Genomic DNA, 16734 nt, shown 5'->3' on the forward strand with positions numbered 1-16734 from the left:
CACCAACCATCCTGTATACCACAACATGAACCATCCTGTACGCCACAACACCAAACATCCTGAACACCACAAATCCAACAATGCTGTATGCCACAACACTAACCATCGTATATACCACAACACCAACCATCCTGTACACCACAACATCAACCATCATGTACACCACAAATCCAACAATGCTGCATGCCACAATACTAACCTTCCTGTACACCACAACACCAACCATCCTGTATACCACAACATGGTGGCTCAGTGGTCAGCACGGCAGCCTCAGAGCTCCAGGAACCCGGGTTTGATTCCGGCCTAGTGCGACTGTCTGTGTGGAGTTTGCACATTCTCCCTGTGTCTGCTTGGTTTCCTTTGGGTGCAATGGTTTTCTCCCAGAGTCCAAAGGTGTGCACGTCATGCGAATTGGATATGCGAATTTCCCCTCATGTTAGGTGTTTTAGTCGGGGGTAAATATGAGGTAGGGGAATGGGTTTAGGTGGGTTACTCTTTGAAGGGTTAGTATGGACTTGTTGGGCTGAAGGGCCTGTTTCCACACTGTAGGGAATCTAATCGAATCTAATAAAGCCAACCATGCTGTGTAAGGCATAGGTCTGGGTGGAAGATGCTCTTTGGAAGGTCGATGTGGGCTTATTGGGCTGAATGGCCTGCTTCCACACTGCAGGAATTCTATGATTCCCTGAACATTTTTTGTAACATGCATGGTTTCAGTCCAGAAAAGGTTCACTCGACTGATCTGGGTATGGAGGGACTGTCTTATGAGGAGAGGTTTTGTAAATTGGGCCTGTATTCATTGAAGTGTCGGAGAATGAAAGGCAGCTTGGCTGAAACACTCAAGATTCTTAGAAAACTTTACAGGATAGATTAGATTAGATTAGATTACATTACATTACATTACATTACAGTGTGGAAACAGGCCCTTCGGCCCAACAAGTCCACACCGACCCGCCGAAGCGCAACCCATCCATACCCCTACATTTACCCCTTACCTAACACTACGGGCAATTTAGCATGTCCAATTCACCTGACCTGCACATCTTTGGACTGTGGGAGGAAACCGGAGCACCCGGAGGAAACCCACGCAGACACGGGAAGAACGTGCAAACTCCACACAGTCAGTCGCCTGAGGCGGGAATTGAACCCGGGTCTCCGGCGCTGTGAGGCAGCAGTGCTAACCACTGTGCCACCGTGCCGCCCCACGGCGGCACGGTGGAGCAGTTGTTTCCCATTATGGGAGAGTGTAGGACGAAAGGGCATAATCTTAGAGTAAGGCTTTCATGAGGATGAGGATGAATTTTTTGTTCAGACAGTTATGAATCAGGGGAATTTTTTTACCACAGAGGGCTGTCAAGACTGGTCATAACTTAAATTCAAGGTTGAGTCAGACTGACTTTAATTTAGGGAATCAAGGGTTATGGGAAACAGACAGGAAAGTGGAGTTGTGGATTGCCAGATCAGCCATTTTCTCATTGAATGGCAGGATAGACTCAACAGGCTGAATGATCTCTTTCTGCCCTTATGGCCTTCCTTAAAGTGCCTACGTTGGTCCTGTCTACTATAGTAACCATTTCTCCAAAGACGGCCAGGGGGTGCCAGAGTGAGGTAACTGAGAGAAGACGAAGGCTTGACTACCTTAGGGAAAATCGAGGAAGAGCATGAGGAGTTGGTATCATGGAGCAGGCGGGTGGGAAAGAATTTGGGACATTATCTTTGGAGGCTGCGCCACCGAAAGCCCAGAGGTGGGCAGCCCCACTTCCTTCCAACCCATTAGAAGCATTTTTTTAAAGACAATGGGCTGCCTCACTCCTGCCTCACATCACATGCTGTCTTGACATGGGCATTATCTTAATGTTATTGACAAGATCTGTAATGAGTTATGATTTGGAGGAGCTGATGTTGGATTGGGGGGTATAAAGTTGAAAATCATACAACTCCAGGTTATAGTCCAACAGGTTTATTTGGAAGCATTAGCTTTTGGAGCGCTGTTTCTGACGGAGCAGCACTCCAAATGCTAGGGCTTCCAAATAAACCTGTTGGACTATAACCTGGTGTTGTGTGATTTTTAACTTTGTACTGAATTATGTGGGGATGCAGGCAGGCTGACGACATTGATGTCTGACGTCTGAGAGTATGATGGCGGGGAACTGACTCCAGAGCCTTTTGTCATCCAGTATATAACCCAGTCATTGGTCGAATTGACTTGGATCTGTGTCTTATCAATGACTTCAGTTCCTAAGCTGAATTACTTCATAAGAATGTCGTTGATCAGTCAAACTAACATGGTGGCTTTAGCTCACTCACTGTCACCTTACACCATTCGCTCCATTTGGAATTAGAACAAAGAACAATGCAGCACAGGAACGGGCCCTTCGGCCCATCAAGCCTGTGCTGACACACTTTGCCCTTCCATACTAAAACTGTCTTCACTTACAGGATCCTTCTATTCCCTTCCTATTCATGTATTCATCCAGGTGCTTTTTGAATGTTGCTATTCTGTCTGCTTCCACCGCCTCCTCTGGCAGTGTGTTCCATGCACTCACCACCCTTTGTGTGAAAAACTTGCCTCAGACAGCTCTTTTAAACTCGCCCCAACCCCCACCTCCCTTGAACCTGTGCACCCAGTAGTTGACCTTTCCAACTTGGGGAAAAACCTCATACATCCCATTATGCCATTCACAATCTTATAAACGTCTATCGGGTCACCCTTAAACCTCCTGCATTCCAGTGAAAACAAACCCAGTCTATCCAACCTGTCTTCATAGCTAAGAACCTTATACCAGGTAACATCCCAGTAAATCTTTTCTGTACCGTCTCCAAAGCATTCTGTTCGCCATTGCATACAGTGTAGTGAGCAGAACTGTAAGCAATATTCCAAGTGTGGCCTAACTAAAGTTCTATAAAGCTGCAGCATAACTTGTCTGTCCTTATACTCAATGCCGGGAGAAGGGCTTATGCCCGAAACGTCGATTCTCCTGTTCCCTGGATGCTGCCTGACCTGCTGCGCTGTTCCAGCAACACATTTTCAGCTTATACTCAATGCCCCTTCCAATGAAGGCAAGCATGCCATAGGCCTTTTTTATTACTTTATCTAACTGCACTGCCACCTTCAGTGATCAGTGGACATGCACACCCAGATCCCTCTGCATATCAACACTCCAAAGGGTTCTGTGATTCACTGTATAATTTCCACCTGTACTTGACCTCACATTTGTCCAGCTTAAACTCTATCTGCCATTTTTCTGCCCATGCCTCCAACTGATCTATATCCTACTGTATCTTCTGACAATCCTCCTCATGATCTGCACCTCCACCAAGTTTTGTATCATCTGCACACTTAATAATTAGACCAGCTATGCTTTCCTCCAAATCATTTACATAGACCACAAACAACAGAGGTCCCAGCTCTGATCCTTGTGGAATACCACTAGTCACAACTCTCCATTCCAAACAGCATCCTTCCACTGCTTCCCGCTGACTCCTATGACTAAGCCAGTTCTGTATCCTTCTTGCCAACTCACCCCTGATGCTAAGTAACTTCACCTTTTGTACCAGCCTGCCATTAGGGAATTGTTATATCTCATGAAAGTACTAATTATGAATCTGCCTTGGTTCCAATTAGCACCACCTTAAATCCCTCATGATAGGGAGGATATTTCCCTCTGTAGTATTCTTTCACAGAACAAATTGTTACCCCTTTACCCCATTAGCAGTATTTGCGGCTATCTGGAACTCAGGAGCCAATCTGCAAATGTCAACTAATTCCTCTTATTGAGCAAGTGGTTACGACAAACCCAGTTCCTGCCATGATTGTAAAGTTCATTCTCTGTTCAAAGTTTCAGTGGTTAGCTCCTCAGAATGGAATGATAGTCTCATTCGAACAAACCAATACTCAAAGCTAACATTACCACATTATGAAGCTTAATCAATAGCAGCATTGCATTTAGCACATCTACAGTCAGTTTGATTAACCCTTTCCTTACAACATCGGTGCTGACTTTTTATAGAATAAATTCAGAATTAATTGCATTGTCTCGTTCCCCTCATTGTCCTGTATCTTCTGTTGTAAGGTCAGGTTTGGACTCTGATACATGAAAATTAATTTGCTTTAGATTAAATTTCCTACTGTGTGGAAACAGACCCTTCGGCCCAACCAACCCACACCAACCTTCTGAAAAGTAACCCACCATTTCCCTCTGACTAATGCACCTAACACTACGGGCAATTTAGCATGACCAATTCACCTGACCTGCACATCTTTGGACTGTGGGAGGAAACCGGAGCACCCAGAGGAAACCCACGCAGACACGAGGAGAATATGCAAACTCCACACAGACGGTCACCCGAACCTGGGACCCTGGTGCTGTGAGGCAGCAGTGCTAAACACTGAGCCATCGTGCCACCCCAGAAAAGATTTATAAGGTATAACTATGCAGAAGGGAACTGTGTAGACATGGTTCTTAGTCTATGTGATCAGTCGCACATGCTTAGATGCTATTCTTAGAATAAAATTATAGTTAACCCTTTCGTCCACATTTCTCCCTGAATTCACTCTTCCTACAAACTGGTAAGTCACAAATTATTAACAGTCTTCATCTTAAACTACTGTAAGCATCTCTTCAGCTTCGATGGCGTGAGGTTGTTTGGTGTATGTAACCTGTAATATTGGCAGCTCCTTTGCTTTGAGCTGAGTTTTCTGAGACTGTTGAAATACCGTTGGGACTTCAGAAGGTCAGATATTCTCCTCCTTACCTTCACTTCAGTCTCGAGCACAGGGGAGAATGTTATTTTTGTTATTCTTTCAGGGAACTGGCTGGACCAGCACTTATTGCCTATACCTCATGGCGAATTCACCTTCTTGAACCGCTGCAGTCCACTTAGTGTAGGGACACCTCCAATGCTGTTAGGAAGGGAGTAGCAGGATTTTGACCCAATAACACTGATGGAGCAGCGATAAGTTTCTAAGTCAGGATGGTGAGTGGCTTGGAGGGGAACTTGGAGTTGGTGGTGCTCCCATGTATCTGCTGTTCCTGTCCTTCTAGATGGTAGATGTTGTGAGTTCAGAAGGTGCTGTCTCAGGAGTTTTGCAGTAATAGTATACACTGCTACTACTGAGCATCGGGAGGTGGAGGGAATGGATGTTTGTGGATGTGATGTTAATGAAGCGGGCTTCTTTGTCCTGGATGGTGTCAAACTTTGTGAGCTGGACTTATCCAGGCATATCTGTATGTAACTGTTGATATCACAATTGCTGCTGCACTTCATTGGCAGAATGGGAAGGCAAATTTACCTGTTTGTTGCCTTCTGCAACAGAAGGGTGAATCATAGGATCCCGACAGTGTGGAATCAAACCATTCAGCCCATCAAGTCCACACTGACCTTCCAAAGAGCATCCCACCTCATCCCATCCCATAACCCTGTATTTGAATGGCCAATACACCTAGCCTGCACATCCCTGGACACTATGGGCAATTTAGCTCAGCCAATCCACCCTAACCTGCACATCTTTGGACTATGGAAGGAAACCAGAGCACCCAGAGGAAAGCCCACACAGACATGGGGACAATGTGCAAACAGCACACAGAGTCGCCCAAGGCTGGAATCAAACCTGAGTCGCTGGCACTGTAAGGCAGCGGTGCTAAACCACTGAGCCACTGTACCACCCCGATCCTCAAAATCTTCTCAAAAGACACAGCAGAGTCTTCACAGATATTGTTGTTGGAGTCCAAGGATATAGTACAATCCCAGACCTCTGCTTCCACTAAAGTTGATACAACTTACAGATCCATTCTCTGTCAATGTTCCGGAAAGGTCTGGAATGGCTAATTGTGGCTAATCTCGAGAGTTCTTGATGTGTCTTCAGTTGCTGTTTGCTGCCACCCCTCTGAAGGAAATGAAAGATCTTCGTTATCTTCCAATGGCCCTCAGGATTGAGACTCGACAGAAGAAACTGATTCATTGTGCACTGAGCCGATTTCAATGTCTCCTGTAACTGATAACTGAACAAAATTCAAGGTCATTCAAGCTTCTCTGTTAATGAAGAAGGGTAATATCTAGGGATGACCCACACAAAGTATCAATCATCTCTCTCTCATTATAACGAAGTATAGCCCACGCACTCCACCTCACTCTGAACTTTCACGCCTCCTGTATCTAAACATTGAATGGAAGACTATTGGAGAATTGGAGCCCTCAACAACAATGTGGCAGCCATCACAAAATAGAAATGTTTGCCCAGTTTAAAAGATAACTTTCTTGCCTTTTCTTACCAGAATTCGTCTTGTCGCTCTGTGTCATCAGAGGAGTTGAAATCCTGCCAGCTGAGCCAGTTCCTCAGCATCCTGTGATGCTTGGACACTTAGAGAATGTTGTGGTCTCATCTAAATGTTCTGTGTTGCTGAGTCTGGTCTGAAATGATCTCTGTCTCCCATCGCTCATGACCCTAATTGAGCAGAACCACCACCAGCAGGGATCTTTAATGGTATCAACCATTAAGGATGGTTCCCACTCTCTTTGCTGCTGCATTTTCTGAGTCCCCCTTTTTTTTCCCATTGTCCTCCAATCTGTGGGATGGCACAGTGGCTCAGTGGTTAGCACTGCTGCCTCACAGCACCAGGGACCTGGGCTCGGTTCCACCCTTGGGCGACTGTCTGTGCGGAGTTCTTCCCGTATCTGCGTGGGTTTCCTCCCACAATCCAAAGACGTGCAGGTTAGGGATTGGCCTTGCTAAATTGTCCATAGTGTCTGGGAGCATTCAGGTTAGGTGGGTTAACCATGGGAAATGCAGTCACAGGGATAGAGTAGGGAGGTAGGTCTGGGTGGGATGCCCTTTGGAGGGTCAGTGTGCCGTCAATGGGCTAAATGGCCTGTTTCCACACTTTGGGGATTCTGTGTTAATCTATTACTCAGTGTGTCCCTGCTGCAGTCTTGTCCCACACTTTGCCAGCATTACACAGGGTTTCACACTCCATGGTATGCTGTTTTAAGATTATTCTCACTCTACAGTCATATAGCTGGATTGGCCCTATCACTCACCCACTGGATTCATTCAATTCATCCCCGGGATTGGAATGGCTGGCTGGACCAGCATTTATTGCCCATCACTGATTGCCCACAGAGGAAGTGCAATTGAGTGTCAAGTTGCTGCGTGTCTGAAGTCACATGTAGGCCAGACCAGGTAAGGATGACAGATTTCCTTCTCTAAAGGTCATTAGTGAACTAGATGGGGTTTTCCTAACAATTGGCCTTAATTTTGTGGTCATCATTAGATGTTTAATTCTGGATTTTTATTGAATTCAACATTAATCGGCCGTGGTTGAATTCAAACCCAGAACCCCCAGAACACGACTTGGTGGCTCAGTGGTTAGCACTGCTGCCTCACAGCACCAGGGACCCGGGTTCAATTCCCACCTCGGGCAACTGTCTGTGTGGAGTTTGCACATTCTCCCTGTGGCTGCATGGGCTTCCTCCCACAGTCCAAAGATGTGCAGGTTAGGTGAATTAGCCATGCTAGGTTGCCTGTAGTGTTAGGTGCATTAGTCAAGGGGAAATGTAGGGCAATTTGGCCCAACAAGTGTGAACTTGTTGGGCCAAAGGGCCTGTTTCCACACTGTAGGGAATCTAATCTAATCAAAACATTCCTTGGTTTTCTGCATCGATAGTTGAGCAATGATTCGACCAGGGCTATTGCCACCACATTGGAGTTGGGTTTTTCCTCAGATGTTCGCTTGTCAGCTGCCTCTGGTCCTGCAGCTCTAGTTATCACTGTCACCCTGTCGCGAGGTCAGCTCTGCACTCTGCTCAGTAAACGTTAATAGGCCTGAAGAAGTTTAACCATCTAATAGGTGTGGTAATAAAAGAACAGAGATTGCTGGAAAAGCTCAGCAGGTCTGGCAGCATCTGTGCAGAGAAATCAGAGTTAACATTTTGGGTGCAGTGACCCTTTCTCTCCTCAGATGCTGCCAGACCTGCTGAGCTTTTCTAGCAACTTCTGTTTTTGTTTCTGATTTACAGTTCTTTTGGTTTTTATGGGAATAGAAGACCTTTCTGGACACATACAAAGTTGGTTTCTAGCTCTGTGTGATTTGGCATCACTACAAAATAGTTCCTAATGCACGTGCTCAGTACCTATTGGACTTCTGAGCTCAAGGGGATTCCAGATCAGTCTCACATCATCCTGGAGGTGAAGCTGAGCACATCCTGGAATCAAGGCCTAGCATGCCCTTGAGTCAAGGCCTACCACTTCCTTGAGTCAAGGCCCAGTACGTCTTAGAGTCAAAGCCCAGCGCAGTCTGGAGGCAAGGCCCAGCACATCCTGGAGTCAATGCACAGTGCATCCTGGAGTCAAGGCAAAGCACAGCCTGGAGGCAAGGCTCAGCGCATCCTGGAGTCAAGGCCTAGTGCATCCCAGAGTCAAGGCTCAGCACATCCTGGGGTCAAGACCTAGTGCATCCTGGAGTCAAGGCCCAGCACATCCTGGAGTCAAGGCCTAGCGCATCCTGGAGTCAAGGCCCAGCATATCCTGGAGTCAAGGCCTGTGCATCCTGGAGTCAAGGCCCAGCGCATCCTGGAGTCAAGGCCTAGCACATCCTGGAGTCAAGGCCTAGCGCATCCTGGAGTCAAGGCCCAGCACATCCTGGAGTCAAGGCCTGTGCATCCTGGAGTCAAGGCCCAGCGCATCCTTGAGTCAAGACCCAGCGTGACCTGGCATCAAGGCCCAATGCATCCTGGAGTCAAGGCTCAATGCATCCTGGCATCAAGGCCCAATGCATCCTGGAGTCAAGGCTCAATGCATCCTGGTGTCAAGGCCCAGTGCAGCCTGGAGTCAACGTCTACCGTGCCCTTGAGTCAAGGCCCAGTGCACCCTGGACTCAAGTCCCGGTGCATACTGGAGTCAAGGCCTAGTGCAGTCTGAAGTCAAGGCCCAGCGCATCGTTGAGTCAAGACCCAGCGTGACCTGGCATCAAGGCCCAGTGCAGCCTGGAGTCAAGGCCCAGCACATCCCAGAGTCAAGGCTCAGTGCGTCATGGTGTCAAGGCCCAGTGCAGCCTGGAGTCAAGGCCTGGCATGTCCTGGAGTCAAGGCTCAGTGCGTCCTCTAGTCAAGGCTCAGTGCATCCTGGAGTCACGGCCCAGTGCAGCCTAGAGTTAAGGCCCAGCCCAGACTGCAGTCAAGGTCCAGTGCAGCCTGAATACAAGGCCCAATGCAGCCTGGAGTGCCAGCGTGGGCTGGGTTGGAAGGACTGTTGCTCTGAACTTTTTAATTCTCTATTTTCTAATTTATTCCTACAATCTACAATGCTGGACTTATTTATTTCCTTATTTTTCTAATTGTGCTTTCTTAAGAAATTGTCCTGAAGAATCTGCACCTAGGTAATTGTACCGAAGGTGGCGCTGTAAATGGTGACTTGTAAACTTTTCACTGCACTCATGTGAGAGGGGGAGGCACTATCCTTGTGGTATTATCACAGGACTATTCATCCAGACACCCCAGGTAAGGTTCTGGGGACCCACCATGACAGGTGGTGGAATTTGATTTTTTTAAAATCTGGAATTAAGAGTCTAATGATGATTGTGAAACCTCTGTCAATTGTCAGGAAAAAAAGACCCATTTGCTTCACACACGTTCTGTCGGAGGACAATCTGCCATCCTTAGTTGGTCTGGCCTACATGTCACTCCAGATCACAGCAATATGGCTGACTCTTAACTGCCCTCTGAGCAATTAGGGATGGGCAATACATGCTGGTCTAACCGGCAGCGCCATCATCTTGTAAATGAATAAAGAAACAACATGTGACAATAAAGCCAATTCAGTTCGATTATGGTAACAGTATCGTTAACCATTTACTCTGCAGCACCCACTGAGGAAATTATAAGATGAGATTGTCTCTGCCTCACGTTCTTTGACACAAAACATTGAAACTTTCAAGGACCTTCTGTATAACAACATTTCCCTGATCTGTGTCCTCACTCTTCCAATTCAGCAACTCATCTTTCCTCAATCAATTAAACAAAGCACTCCATGAGTTACTATCTCTTTGTTAAATCTCTTTTGTCTTCTCTGCTTGTAATGGAAATAACTCTAATATCCCAAGCGTCTCTACACAGTAGTATCGCCCAAATCTGTCACCATCTGTGGGGTGGGGGAGAAGTAAGTTGGGAACCACAAGGAAGATTCATGTACTGCCTTTGTGACCTCAGGAAGCACTCTTCAGCCAATTAAGTGCTTTATTAGTGGTTCACTGTTATGACATTGCAAACCTGGCAGCCAAATGTACAGCAAGATCCAAAAAAGAAGCAATGAAATATTGATCAGAATTCAAGGCTTTGGTGTTGGCAGAGGGATACTTATTGTTGAGGTCATCAGGGAAACTCCTTGGTTTTTCATTGAAATAATGTCTCTGAGGTGGGATTTGAACCTGTGACCTTTTGACTCAGAGTACAGCAGACTCGTGGGTTTGCGTGTTCGTTAGAGCATAGGACATAGAAGAATACTGCGCAGAACAGGCCCTTTGCCCCTCGATGTGGCGCCGACCTGTGAACTAATCTAAGCCCATCCCCCTACACTATCCCATCATCATCCATGTGCTTAACCAAGGACTGTTTAAATGCCCCTAATAATAGAGTTAACTACGTTGGCAGGGAGGGCATTCCACGCCCTTACCATTCTCTGAGTAAAGAACCTGCCTCTGACATCTGCCTTAAATCTATCACACCTCAATTTGTGGCTATGCCCCCTTGTACATCATCCTGGGAAAAAGACTCTTTCTGTTCCTATCTTCCAATGATCCCAGTGACTCCAAGTTGCACACTCTTTCTCTGGCTGCAACATTCTTCCTACAATATACAACGCAGAATTAAATAATTTCAATCTCATCTCTGTGACACTGAGCATAAACTAGGTTTTGCGTTTACGACAGTTTGCTGAGTGGGTCGGAGCCGTATCAACTGTGAATTCCTGTGAGAAAAAGATTTACAAATGTTAAATAAGTAAATTAGCTGCCAGAACCGTTTGTGGAACTGATTAGTAAACCCTTTGTTCAGGAATTGAATGAGTCAGAGGTCAAGTGGATATAGGTTGAGGAAAATGAAGGACATTTGGTGTATCTATTTAAACAGAAGATATCTGGGGATCCAACTGTAACATTTTATAGATTTTACCTTTCACATCCTCAGGATTTTCCACATGATTCATGTTTTGTTGTGCATTTAGGGTCCAGCTCTTCAATGAAAACAATGCAGATGCTGGAGATCTAAAATAAACAAAGAGAATGCTGGAGAAGCTCAGCAAGTCTGGCAGTACTGGTGGAGAGAGGAACAGAGTTAACATTTCAAATTCAGTTCAAAACTTGTTCCATTCTGAAGCAGAGTCACACTGGATTTGAAACGTTAACTCTGCTTTTTCTCTCTGCAGATGCTGTCAGATCTGCTGAGTTTCTCCATCATTCTCTGTGTTTCTGTGATGTTTAACTATATTTAGTCTCGCAAAGTAATGCTGCTGGAGTCTATGGAATTATCTATAAAATGTTTTATTTGCAGCTTGATCTATTGATGATCAGTCCCCAAGCAAGTCCCCTCTAATATGTTTCAATTCCAAGAGGATGCCCCAAATTGTTAAGTTCCTGGGTGAGGAAGGATGAACTGGTTCATCTTCTGTGATCACCAGGCCCTTCAGTTAATCACAACCAGATTAATTTCGCAAAGATCCTTTCCCTTGTGGATACCTTATGCATGAATTTATGTTTTAAAATGGGCCAATTTAACCAGACTTCCTTGAGTTATCAAAAGAGGGAGCTTATTGGTTACTAACCAAAAGAAGAAATAATAATGTAGCACATACACACAGATTAGGAATAAGACATGTGTGCAAAACCATGTTTAAAATGGATATATGGATCAGTCACTGACACACTTGTGAAAAGTAGATATTAACATATTGCAGCCATTACACTGGATGTTGTTCGTGGGGCGTGATGTTGGTGGTTGAGCAGTCAATTTTGAGATGCCGGTTGATTGAAATTATTTTGTCATTGTTCCTTTCGATGGTAGCTGGCTGACAACACTGAGAGCGAGAGATTGTTATCTCCTTTACTTGCAGTGCAGGAGTGTTTAATGGCCATTCCTAATCTGTCTCCTTTGCAGCATTCTAATCCAATCACTACTACACCACATCACTAACAACACAGAGACCAATAGCTGTGGTCAATTTTAACCTTCCGTTTCTGGATGTCAGTGGGAGAGTAGAAAACAAACATAACTTCAGCAGATGATTTCCTCCTGAGAAGGGGGTGTGTGGGCAGTCAGCCTCTCACTATCTCCTCCTTATTACTCTTTCTGTTTGACTCTGTTAACAGGGACTTTTCATCTATCTACACAGAACACCGCCAGAACCCACATTTGACCCATATGCCTCTAACCTCTCCTATTCACGTACTTACCCAAATGTCTTTTAAATGTTGTACCTGTACTCACATCCACCATTTCCTCTGGCAGTTCAGTCCACACATGTATACACTCTCTATGTGCAAATGTTGCCCCTCATACCCTTTTTAAATGTTTCTCCTCACACCTTACAAAATGCCCCCTAGCTTTGAATTCCCCTACCCTGGGGAAAAGACCCGATCTAGTCAACTTATCTATGCCCCTCATAAACCTCAAAGTCACTGAAGGTACATCCACAGTCAGCTCTTGTCTTTCACAATCATGTCTTTTTTAAAAAAACATATTGGAATTAAACATTTGGTATCTCCATAAGTGCTTTAGAGTTTTAATCCGTCCCCATGATGCTGCTGCATACACATCATCACTACGTGGGGTAAGAGCTTCTGCTCCCTCCAGCTCACTCCACTTAATCATGCAACCCTGATAGCATTTGCTTTTATAATCATCATTCTGTATGTTAACCCCAGCACAGTTGCCGTGTCGTCTGACACAGCAGTTTAACCTACACGCAAGAAAGTCCCGAGATGATTAACCAGTTAGTCCGATTATAATTGTCAATCAAGGTATGGGATCTTTTAGACTGTCCTGTGAAGGCAGACAGGACCTTGGAGTCAGTGTCCTCGAAGGCACTCCCTCTGTGCTGTGCTAAAGTAAAGATTGAACACAGGGCCTCCTAACCTCCCACCATCCCCCACCCCACCAAGTTGGTAAGTGTTATCACTGAACCAGTGCTGATTCCTGTGTACACTGTGTCCTTCGATTCATGTGCCTCTAAAATAAACAAATATTTAGCAACAGGGAAAGTTCCATAAGTTGCTCTCCGTGACCATTACCATGATATTATCTCTCCGGCTCACATACAATTAAATTATGATAAAACATCTTGAATGCCAATTAAAGAAACACAAGAATTAAAGGTATTCAGTCACCTTTTTTTTAGATTAGATTACTTACAGTGTGGAAACAGGCCCTTCGGCCCAACAAGTACACACTGACCCGCCGAAGCGCAACGCACCCATACCCCTACATTTACCCCTTTAACCTAACACTACGGGCAATTTAGCATGGCCAATTCACCTGACCCGCACATCTTTGTGACTGTGGGAGGAAACCGGAGCACCCGGAGGAAACCCACGCAGACACAGGGAGAATGTGCAAACTCCACACAGTCAGTCACCTGAGTCGGGAATTGAACCCGGGTCTCTGGCGCTGTGAGGCAGCAGTGCTAACCTTGAAGTGAAGGTATTGGCCTTTACTACGGTGAATCTTTTATCTGTATTGTCATCATTTTGAAGTCACTGACCAACAATTCCTAATCTAAAAAAAAAAGGTGACTGAATACCTTTAATTCTTGTGTTTCTTTAATTGGCATTCAAAATGTTTTATCATAATTTAATTGTATGTGAGCCGGAGAGGGTCAATACAAAGAGCTCCAGCAGAACTGCCCACTGCGATGATGTGGTACAGACTTGCAGATAGAATGGTTTAGAATCAGGAAGGAGTGAGACCCAACATTCCTCGGTTTCAGTATCGGTGTGATTAGTCATAGAGTCATACAGCACAGAAACAGACCCTTCAGTCCAACTAGCCCACCCTGACCACACTCTCAAACTAAACTAGTCCCACTTGCCTGTGCTTGGCCCATATCCCTCCAAACCTTTCCTATTCATGAACCTACCCAAATGTCTTGTAAATGTAATTGTACCTGCATCTACCACTTCCTCTTGCAGTTCATTCCAACCATGTGTGTAAAAATGTTGCCCCTCATATCCTTTATAAATCTTTCTCCATTCACCTTAAGAATATGCCCCTTAGTGTTGAAACTCCTCCACCCTAGAGAAAAGACCATTGCTATTCATCTTAACTATGTCCCTCAAGATTCTGTAAGCTCATCCCTCAACTTCCACCACTCCAATGAAAAAGTCCCAGCCTATCCAGTCTATCTTTATATCTCAAACTTTTCATTTCTGGCAACATCCTTGTAAATCTTTTCTGGAACCTCTCCAATTTAATAATATCCTTTCAAAACAGGGTGACCAGTACTCCAAAAGTGGCCTGATCAGCATCCTATGCAACTTAACATGACGTCCCAACTCCTATACTCAAAGGTCTGAGCAATGAAAATAAGCGTACCAAATGTCTTCTTAACCATTGTCTACGAGTGACACAAAGTTCAAGGAATTGTGTACCTGAACCTCAAGCTCACTCTGTTCTACGACATTTTAAACGGGCCCTACCATAAATTGTAGATGTCCTGCCCTTGTTTGGTTTACCAAAATGCAATACCTTGCATTTATCCAAAGTAAACTCTATCTGCTACTCCTCAACCCATTGGCCCATTGGTCAAGATCTCTTTGTAGTCTTAAATTAGCTTCTTCGCTGTCCACAATACCATCAATTTCGGTGTTATCCACAAACTTACTAACCATGCCTCCCTTGTTCTCATCCAAATCATTTATATAAAAGACAAACAAAAGTAGATCCAGTACCATTTTTTTAACAAGTTGTTAATATGGCATTGTAAATTATATCGTGTAGACTACAAAAGGCTCTTCTATTTAGACAGGAAGTGGATTACCTCTACCTCACTAGACCAAGCATGTCTCTGGGGCTTCCAACACTTAAAGAAAATGGTGTCAGCATCATGAAGCGCTGCTCCTGAGGTGCCATGAACTTTCATGGGCAAACAATTTCCAAGTTGCATACTGACCCTGATATGTGACTGTGCATCTGCACACGGACAGGGCCACTCAGCCCAACTCCGCTTTGTTGATATTTATGCTCCACATGAGCTTCCTATCCCTATACATGCTATCGTAAGGACAGACTGACTGGGAGAGGGGGGGTGGGGTGGCCCTGTTGGTAAGGAATGATATTCGGTCCCTTGCGCGGGGCGGGGGGACCTAGAATCTGGGGATGTAGAGTCAGTATGGATAGGGCTGAGAAATTCTAAGGGTAGAAAGACCCTAATGGGAGTTATCTTCAGGCCTCCAAACAATAGCCTGGATGTAGTGTGTAAGTTGAATAAGGAGCTGAAATTGGCCTGGCGCAAAGATACTACTACAGTTGTTATGGGGGATTTCAACATGCTGGTAGACTGGGAGAATCAGGATGGTACTGGACCCCAAGAAAGGGAGTTTGTGCAGTGCCTCCAAGATGGATTCTTAGAACAGCTTGTACTGGAGCCTACCAGGGAGAAAGCAATTCTGGATCTGGTGTTGTGCAACGAACCGGATTTGATCAGGGACCTCGAAGTAAAGGAGCCATTAGGAGATAGTGACCACAATACAATAAGCTTTAGTCTGCAGTTTGAAAAGGAGAGGGTAGAATCGGAAGTGACAATATTTCAATTGAATAAGGGAAACTATGGAGCTATGAGGGAGGAGCTGGCCAAAGTTCAATGGTGCAATACCCGAGCAGGGATGGTAGTGGAGCAACAATGGCAGATATTTCTGGATATAATGCAGAAGATGCAGGATCAGTTCATTCCAAAAAGGAAGAAAGATCCTAAGGGGAGGCAGAGGTGGCCGTGGCTGATGAGGGAAGTTAAGGACCATATAAAGACAAAAGGGAAAAAGCTGGGTGGCAAGGTGAAATGTGAGGAGGATGTTAGGAGAATACAGGGTGACCTCGACAGGCTAGGTGAGTGGACGGATGTATGGCAGATGCAGTTTAATGTGGATAAATGTGTGGTTATCCACTTTGGTGGCAAGAACAGGAAGGAAGATTACTACCCAAATGGAGTCAAGTTAGGTAAAGGGGCAGTACAATGAGATCTAGGTGTTCTTGTACACCAGTCAATGAAAGCAAACATACAGATACAGCAGGTAGTGAAGAAAATGTGTGGTTATCCACTTTGGTGGCAAGAACAGGAAGGCAGATTACTACCTAAATGGAGTCAAGTTAGGTAAAGGGGCAGTACAATGAGAACTAGGTGTTCTTGTACACCAGTCAATGAAAGCAAGCAGGTAGTGAAGAAAGCTAATAGCATGCTGGCCTTCATAACAAGAGGAATTGAGTATAGAAGCAAAGAGGTCCTTCTGCAGCTGTACAGAGCCCTGATGAGACCGCACCTGGAATATTGTGTGTAGTTTTGGTCTCCAAATTTGAGGAAAGACATTCTGGCTATTGAGGGAGTGCAGCGTAGGTTCACGAGGTCAATTCCCGGAATAGCAGGACTATTGTACGCTGAAAGATTGGAGCGACTGAGCTTGTATACCCTTGAGTTTGGAAGGCTGAGAGGGGATCTGATTGAGACGTATAAGATTATGAAAGGATTGGACACTCTGG

At 45.2% G+C, this 16734-nt stretch overlaps 1 long non-coding RNA gene across 1 annotated transcript in view; it reads right to left on the reverse strand.

Moving 5' to 3' along the window:
* Positions 1 to 10879: 10879 nt before the first annotated feature.
* The window catches only part of LOC122541759, an 82896-nt gene continuing 77041 nt past the window's right edge, over positions 10880 to 16734 (reverse strand). The window contains exon 3 of the long non-coding RNA XR_006309670.1: positions 10880 to 10960. This is a non-coding gene — a long non-coding RNA (uncharacterized LOC122541759). The remainder of the gene's footprint in view (positions 10961 to 16734) is intronic.

This window comes from Chiloscyllium plagiosum, chromosome 38 (assembly GCF_004010195.1).
Source record: "Chiloscyllium plagiosum isolate BGI_BamShark_2017 chromosome 38, ASM401019v2, whole genome shotgun sequence".
NCBI classification, from domain to species: domain Eukaryota; kingdom Metazoa; phylum Chordata; class Chondrichthyes; order Orectolobiformes; family Hemiscylliidae; genus Chiloscyllium; species Chiloscyllium plagiosum.